The sequence below is a fragment of the Pinus tabuliformis genome, chromosome 5_2, assembly GCF_031772625.1.
Source record: "Pinus tabuliformis cultivar Carrire ecotype Pingquan chromosome 5_2, CPIR1, whole genome shotgun sequence".
NCBI lineage: Eukaryota > Viridiplantae > Streptophyta > Pinopsida > Pinales > Pinaceae > Pinus > Pinus tabuliformis.
The window spans coordinates 312,283,725-312,292,891 of record NC_142306.1 but is presented as its reverse complement, the minus strand read 5'-3'; the positions used below and the strand labels follow the sequence as shown (position 1 = coordinate 312,292,891).

General features: G+C 42.6%; 1 pseudogene; it reads left to right on the top strand.

The window, feature by feature from the left end:
• The first annotated feature begins 373 nt into the window (after positions 1-373).
• On the top strand, positions 374-1,696 carry LOC149158774 (calcium-transporting ATPase, endoplasmic reticulum-type pseudogene; annotated as a pseudogene).
• The last annotated feature ends 7,471 nt before the right edge of the window (positions 1,697-9,167 follow it).

The window sequence follows — 9,167 nt, the reverse complement described above, 5'->3', positions numbered from 1 at the left end:
CACCTGTAACGTCCTTAGCCGAAGTACGTGTCCTCTGCTCCCACAATCTGTTAACTAGTCATCCTCCATCGGGTTTTCTACCTGTTTTCAAAATCATCCCGCGTATCAGGCTCGCTTAGAGGTGCAGGGGCACTCTATAGGTGTGTCTACAGGAAGTCGTCTACAGGAAACGCAGAAAACAGCTCTGCAAAAGGAAAACCCGAGATTTTTTTCAAAATTCAAGCTTGAAATGAGAAAAGTAGTTAAAGCTCGTGTCCAAGGTTACCAGGGTTCTTGAAAGTATTGATTTTGGGGTTTTTCAAACACATTATAGATCTGTTAATGGTGGAGCAATCTGTTTGAATTCAGAATCTGATCATCTATTTCATAGTCCATGGAGGACAAGATATTCCCTTCTTGGTCTAAAATTGTTGAAGAATGCTTAGAAGAATATGATGTGAGCTTAGAGAATGGTTTAAATTCTCATGAAGTGGAAAAATGCCGTCGAATATATGGATGGAATGAGCTCCAGAAGAAAAATGGTACACCTTTGTGGAAGCTGGTAGTGGAGTAATTTGATGATACAGTTGTTAAAATACTTCTGCTGGCAGCTGCATTTCATTTCTTCTCGCCTACTTTCGTGATAATGTGTCTTCTGAGGAGGGCATAATAGCCTATGTAGAGCCCCTGGTCATTCTCTTGATTCTCATCCTCAATGCCATTGTTGGAGTATGGCAAGAGAATAATTCTGAGAAGGCTTTGGAAGCTCTCAAAGAAATGCAATCTGATCATGCAAGGGTCTTGAGAGATGGACATTATGTTGTAGATCTTCCCTCCAGAGAACTTGTTCTAGGAGATATAGTGGAACTGAAGGTGGGAGACAAGATTCTTGCAGACATGAGAATTGTGTCCCTCAAGACATCCACCTTTAGGATGGAGCAGAGCTCCCTAACCAGAGAGAGCATGCCTGTGGTCAAAAGAACATATCCAGCCACCATGTGTGACTGTGAGTCGCAGTCAAAAGAATGCATGGTGTTTGCAGGAACTATAGTTACCAATGGCTGCTGCACATGCATTGTTGTGAGCACTGGCATGTTTACAGAAATAGGTAAAATTCAGGCACAAATTCAGGAAGCTTCAATGGAATGTCATGATACCCCTTTGAAAAGAAAGTTAGATGAATTTGGTGAAAGACTGACAACAGTGATTGGTGCCATTTGTATTCTTGTCTCGATCATGAACTACAAATATTTTCTTTCATGGGAAGTCATAGATGGGTGGCCAAAAAAATATCAGGTTTTCCTTTGAGAAATGTACGTACTACTTTAAGATTGTTGTTTCTCTGGAAGTTGCTGCTATACCAGAGGGATTGCCTGCTGTGATTACTACATGTTTGGCTCTTGGCACTTGTAAGATGGCACAAAAGAATGCTGTTGTGCATAAGTTACCGAGCGTGGAGACTTTGGGTTGCACCACAGTGATTTTCTCTGATAAGACAGGTACTCTTACAACCAATCAGATGTCTGTCAGTGATTTTATAGCCATAGGGTACAGTGCTGGTTCACTTAGAGAGTTTACTGTTGAAGGAACAACATATAATCCTGAGGATGGAAAAATATTGGATTGGCATGCACATAATATGGGGGAAAATTTAGAAACTCTGGCAGAAGTTGCTGCAGTTTGCAATGATGCAGGGATATCTTGTGAAGGTCACTAGTTCCATGCTACTGGTATTCCCACTGAGGCAGCCTTGAAGGTATTGGTTGAAAAAAATGGGAGTTCCAGACCCAATGTCAGGTGATACAAGTGCCATTCTCAACAGTGGCACAGTGAAATTGGGCAATTGTGATTGGTGGATACAAAGATCAAAGAGGTAGGCTTTATTGGAGTTTGATTGTGATCGAAAATCCATGGGTGTTATTGTCATGGAACCAATGGGACAAAATCGTCTGCTAGTAAAGGGTGCCATGGAAAATTTTCTTGAAAGGAGTGCTTTTCAACAACTTGCAGATGGATCAGTTGTTGAATTAGATGATGCATCAAGGGAATTACTCTTGAGGAAGTTTCATCAAATGAGTTCAAAGGCTTTGCGTTGTTTGGGACTTTCTACAGGAAGTTTAGAGAAAGGGCAGCAGAAGGAGAAATTGGCCGAGATTTTAGCTAAGGAGGTAGCACCTGTGTTGGCCACCCTAAGCGCATCCATCCCCTCCATGAACACTCATTTTTTTCAGGGTTCAGACACACTTTAGTCATGGTTCAACCTTCTACAGGACTTTCTACAGGAAGTTCTGTATTTTTACCAGAAACATCCCGTAGAAGCCTTTGGGCAGGCCAGAATCAAGTATGGAGAGGGATTTGAGGCTTGAAGTCTGTTGAGGAGGCATGCAACCACTCTTCTCTTCCATCCTCCATGGGCTTTATCTCCTTTCACCACCATTTCAACCATCATATTAAATATACTTACACAATCATACCAAGGCTGAGAATTCTCTAGGAAAAGGAGCAGACAGTGGGAAGAAGCAGAGAGAAAAGAATGGTTTTCATGACAGAGAAGCAGACATCACTTCAGAAGCTTGGCATGACAGGGAGGCCACCAAGGCCATCAGAGATGAGGAGATAGATTGCTTGCTCAGAGGATGAGCAACACTTTCAGTAGGGGGGTGATGATGAGCCCCAAAAATGGATAATTATTTGGGCTCATTCAACCTCCTAATTCGACTTAATCCACCATTCTCATTATTTTATTGCATGTTTTTTATTATATTTATGCTAATAGAGTGAAGGGTTAGTGATTATGCCAACAAGTCTAATGGGTGCTTTGTGTAGCCTTTTTGGTCAACTTGGAGACAAAATTGAAGCTTTTAATGAGCACTTGGCAGCCAAATTCGTGGGAGAACAAGGGAGAGGATTTGTAGGAAGGTGTCCCCTTCATTTATGGGCCTTTACCTCGAATTCTCCACCATCAGCTCGGAGTTCAAGGGCCACCAAATCAATTAGCACAAGGGCAGCCAAGCAAGTCAAGTAGGATTGTTGTTAACTACAAGTTTTGGGCAGCCGAGTCCCTAAAGTTTAGGAGGACTGTTGGGTCCTCAATTTGTATAAATAAGAAGGCTTAGGGCCTCATTTGGGTTAGCTAGTAGTTATTCATTTCATAGTCTTGTTGTAGTCATTTTGTAGTTCGATTTTTAGCCAATAGATTAGTTTTGCTGTCAGCTCATTTTCAAGTTCTCCTTGTGGACAGTTTTGATGTAACTCTTCATTTCTTGATCAATAAAGATGAATCCAGCTTTGCACCAGCTCTAAATCTCTCTTAGGAGGTTGTAGCTCTTAGGGTTGGGCCCATCCCAAGCACCCAGTACCTCCTTTGTTTACCTTTATGTGTCTTTGCTGCATTCTTAGAGTAAAATCTGCTATTTAGATTTAAAACTTGTTGTTTTATTTAGGTTGCTTTTGATGATTAAAGTAGATTTTCATGTTCAGATTGATTTGGATAGATTAATAACATAAAGGATCCTTGGAAAAAGGGGCTCAAGCACCTCTGATCTTACCTCTCCCTCAGTGGGATCGTGAGTTGGGACAAAGGTGACCTTGCTGCCCACAAAAACGCTGTTTTGCTTCACCATGCAAGTATTAGTTTTGGATTCTTAGTTGTCAAACTTGATATCAGTTTTGACTGCATGCTTAGGGTTATGATTGCTTAGTTGCATAGTTAGTTCATATGATTTTGTGCAAATAAACTTCTGTTCCATTTCTTTTGCTACTATCTAGGTCATATTAGGTCAAGGTAATTAGGTTCTTGATTTTCCAAGTCTTCATTTGTTAAATTCGAAAAATAACTTGCAGAGCACCTGTTATCCTTCTCTATCTACCCATAATCCATCAGATAATCCGCTCCAACCCTTAGTCCATGATTCGTACCCTTCATTTGCCATACTTTCCCCACCTTGCCCTAATTCCTACATTCTTGTGCATCACCGCTTCCTCCATCCTTGAACAAATCCAATCACTCCTTAGCCTCATCCACCAAGTCCTAGACCTCTTAACACCCCTATTTCACCCCCATACTCATTCCTCCCTCTTTTTCCCCCCATCCATGCTCCAAAATCCCATTTCGAAACATCCTGTAGAAGAATTACAGAACATCCTGTAGAACCCCTGCAGACTTCCTGTAGAAGCTCATAAATATGGTTTCTTGGCAGCCAAACTTTGTGAGACTCTCTGGAAGGGTGTTAGGGACCCCTTAGACCCTCTATGAACCTTCCCAACCTTTCCCAAGCATTTCTCCTCCTTGATCCACCTCTGCACAGTCAAAAATAGTTAGAAGCACATGCATGATAATTCCAACAACTTAAACATAAATACAAAAAGATGTTTTCTTCAGATAGAGGTAGTCTAGACACATGTATTTTACCTTCATAGAAGTAATGGCATCTCTTTTAGTAGTTTGCATGCTCTCCTTTGCATCAGTAGGACTAGATGGTAGAATTAGGGTTTGCTAGGGTTTGTGTTTCTTTTTGGCTCTCAGTTTCTTTTTGTAATTAGATTAGCTTCCTTCAAGTTAGCTTTCATCCATCAATTAAAAAGCTTCTTCTAAGAGCTCATAGAAGTTGGCTTAAGCTCCTAGCGGACTTGTGCCAGCTGACCAAGTGACAGCTACGGCAAGAGCTAGTACTTGTGAATACAGCACCGTCGCTTCCAAGTTTGTTACGAACTACCGGGTTGATAAAATTAAAGAAGGGAGTTCCAGGAGTTGTAGTATTATTGCTACAATACTGGGGCTCACCAATCGCACGCCTTGCAATATGCTTTTGAATCCTGATGAAGAGTTGGCCAACACAACCTTGCATGTAGAATCTTCTATGCGGGTGATCTTCCTGCGTAATGTCCTCCCAACATTAAGAGCCATCTGCAAATTTACCCCCCCAACACATGCTTATTGGCTAGGGTTTTTAGTGCAGAGTACATGTACATCTGCTCAGGTTGGGGCCTTTCTCCATAGGCTTGCGTCCCTTTGCCGAGATGCGCAAGTGGATCATTTTGTCCATCATAATTATCTGTCAGTCGCATCTTAGCCTTCCCAAATTGTACTCGCATCATTCTCCTACATTCACGCCAATCATCAAAGCTTCCTTTTTGTCTACCCCACCATCTTGAGGGTGTAGCACATAGTACATAGTCCAAGCCCTGGAAGCATTACTTTTCTAGCACGTCCCTTTCAAATGCATCCAAGAATGTATCTACATCATTTAGACAATCGTAAGTAGGCAGATCTCTTACTTCTGTCGACACGCAGCGCAGCGACCTAGTCATCATGTTGCAATTCAACGTAGTTACTTCGTGTAACTGATTCTACAAGCATTCTACTTCTTCATTAGAATCTGAAGTGAAGGAGCTCTCATTCTCCCATTTAATCCGCCCATTCATGGTGGGATTCACCTAGTCTTGGTCTCGCGTTGTTATCTTGTAGGTGCAGTCCAGGTCATCATCACTTTCATAGTCACGGACCGGTTCTGTACAGTGTGATCCCTCAGCAAGATCTAGGGGTATTATTACGCATAGTCATCTTCTTCTCAAACATCATCTTCTGCTTCTTCATATTGATTACCCTGTTCATATCAGTGGCCCAATCAATTCGCAGGAGCACAGGGTAGGGATTGCTGTCATCAACAATATCTATTACCTCAAATTCTTCCAGCATGCTCGCTCCCTCAATATCCATGGATATTCCCTGCAATCGCCCCACGGGTATGCTTTTCTGCTGATTTTCCATTCTCAGCTGAATCAGAGACCATTGCAGCGCAGATCTTCCCATTCGCTCCCATGTTTGTTTTGGTAAAACATTCGCATTTGATCCCAAATCTAGAATGACTTGATCCATCTCGTATTCTCCGATCTCCGTCATGAGTCTCATTTCTCGTCTCATTCTTGTCTTATGTTTTCTGATCTTGCGAACTACATGCGGTTCACCTGGTGCGATCCCAACACATCTATTGATAAGTTCCTGTAACCCTTTCACAGCCTTACTGTCGCGCAGTAACTTCATACAGGTTTCCAGGAAAGTTGTGAGCATGGATGGGTCCATCTCTAGCTCAGGCTTACCTTTGCTTCCTGAAGTGGAGGCCTCAGTGAAGCTCTTCTTAGCTTCCATGAAGGTTTCCTGAGTGCGCTCCAAATCAAACTCATCTTCTTTCACTGGGGCTTTGCGAACCCAGGTGTTGTCTTTTGGTTGTTTCACTTTGTCATCTCCCATCACCATTCCACTTCGGTGCAATATATTTACGTTCAGATCTTCCTCGCGCGGCTTATATCTTATCATCTACAGGTTCTGAGTTGGGGGAGGTGGTAACACTCCTTTGTCCCGTATCCTGGCTATAAGCGTAGGACAGTCTTCTGTCTCGTGATCAAATAGCGTGCAATACTTGCATGAAGGGTGTATTAGATTAGTGGAATCGCGGGCATAGTTTCCTGGTCCTCTGCAATTATAGAAAATCAATTGTCTGTGACCTCTACCAGGTCCTCCTCTACCTCGGCCTCGTCTGCGCCCCTCAAATCCTATTCATGCCATCCTTATTAGTCAGGGGGCCGCGTTTTGGCCTGAACTCTGTAGGTGGGTGTTCTATCCATCATCAATTCATAGCTCTTGCAAGTACGCTCATCATGTCCCACCGACCTACAAAAGTTACAGAACAACTGCTGTAGTTTGTGTATACTTCTGTAACAAGTGGCAGTTATCCATGGCATGTTTTCTAGCTAATTGATAGATAGCACACCACAAAGCAGGCACCACACTAGGTCCTGTTTGAGCTTTTGACCTTAAAGGAATTGGTCCTCCTCCTGCAAGGTAATTTTTAAAGAACGGGTAGTGGTCTTTGTCATGACCCTGACTCTTGCATTTTATGCACCATACTTCTTCGCGTACTTCTGGCCGAACCGTCCTATCCTGCTTCAAGCTTTGCATCTCAAGGCACAGATTCTTCAACTTCACATGGATCTGTTGAACTCCTAGATTAGGATCTTGCATCGGGGTCTCATGTAGTCTGATGGCAATCTCCAAGGCTTCTTCCTGAGTTGTTATCTTCTCTTGCGATAACACACTTCATAAATGTGGTAGTAGCGAAGCCACAAACCACTCACGATGCTGTCCATTTGTCAAATTCATGTTGGCTTCGTGGATCGTACATTTCAGCCTCTGATCCAGCACCCAAGGCATCTCGCCTAGTAGCATCGTGATTTATTTGAATCCAATAATCGACTGCGCTTCAGATTTAGGCTTAGTAAATTCCCTATTCAGTGCTACTTCGATGTCTGCTACTCTTGCATTGAGGTTATCGTTGGAGTACTTAATATACTAAGTCAATGTGAAATCCAGCAGGGTGCTAACTAGTGTTGCTTTCTTTATATGGTCATTTGTAACACCTTGAGCTTCCCATACAAGCTTCACTACAAACCAGAATTGGTCCCAGTGCTCATTTCCCAAGCCTTTGGATAAAGGCAACTTCATTGTGTTCACCATACTGAATCGTGGCGGTGGTGGAGGTGGTACGGGAGAAGTTCGAGGTGATGGAGGTGAAGCTGGTGGTGGTGTGGGCAGAGGTGGTATTCATGGAAATCCTTTTCTTATCAGATTAATAGCACTTCGCAGAGAGACGTTCGTGATCCCTTCCTCATCTCCTCGTGGATGTGAAATCAAGGGGCTATGCTCTGGACCCTTATTTCCTTCATTTCTATAAATTATTTCACTTCGCATAGACCCGAACATCAAGGTAACTGCATAACCCACTTTTCACACAACAACATTTTAATCCAAGTATTCAAAGATTTTACGTACTTACCTCACGGTCCTTTCAAAAAGTATCACTTTGCCTCACTATATCTGACTGAGGTGTCAACCACCAGCTCAGTAACAAATCCTACTATAATGTGATAGAGCCAATGATCGATGGCACGTGTGATGTTATCCTTCGATGCTTCCAACCTTCGCACTAGCTCTTGGGTCCACACAATACGACCATCAAGTTTGCACCTTCCTTGACTATCTGCTAGCTTTGCGATCCACTTGTATAGCTCAATAGGAAAGGAGGTGAAGAAGATTTCATGGATCTCGGTATTCAGGTAGTTTTCTAACCACTATTATTTTGACAGTTGCGAGTTTCCATTTTCCTATGTCGCGAACTCGTGGATCCTTCTATCCAACCAGCCTTCAATTTCTTTCTTACTTGGATTCTAATGATACGACATCACACATCTCTTATGCAGATTCTGGTCCCGACAACGGAACGATTTGTTGGCTTGTGGGGGCCTGACCCAGGTTCAACATTAGTCGGCGAAACAAATCCCTACACTACTGGACCTTTCGGCATCATCTCGTGGAGTGCGGACTGAATTCTCACCTGAAGCTGTATGGGGGGGTGCTAGAACCAAGTTTACACACCCTTGAGATGGATGTGATGTCAGTTTATTCCAACTATACCTGCCTGTGTGCAGGTGGTTTAACCCTTTGTTCGTCCTTCAGCACCTTTGTGAAACGGCACAATTAACTTTTGCACAGCCCTAACCTGGTGCTGATATGCTTTTGCGCTACTAAGGAAATGAACTGTGTTATTTCCCAAACTAGGCTACGTATCTTACTTATCTTATTGACATATCTAGAATATCTTCACGTAAACAGATGTTCTTACTTGCGTTCACTTAACCAGTATAGTTATACACATTCGTGCATCATATAAGCATTAGAAGTGAAATTCATACCCAATATAATAGATGCATAAACATGAAAGAAAGATGCAGAAATGATATAAAATTCTCTTTATTAATACTTCCAGATGATTATAGACTCGAATCGCCCTGCACACTCAGCTGCAGGGGTCCACGCACTCAGCTGCGGACTACTAGGCCTCTGCGCACTCAGCTGCAGAGCCTCTTACTGCACTATGACCCACGACTTAGATTCACACTTGAAAACTCTCTTTGATACATCATATCTTCATTCATTCTTCCATAGATGCCTTTGACTACTTAGAGCTTCGCTCTATTTATACAATCCGATGGTCCGCAGACCATGGGTAGGTCTTCTACAAATGACATTACATTATCAAAACAAGGGCGAACAACCCTTTGACTATTTAACAACTACGCGCTCCGTGCCCACAAATTGCGGAATCTTTACATTTGTATTACAAAATTGGGCC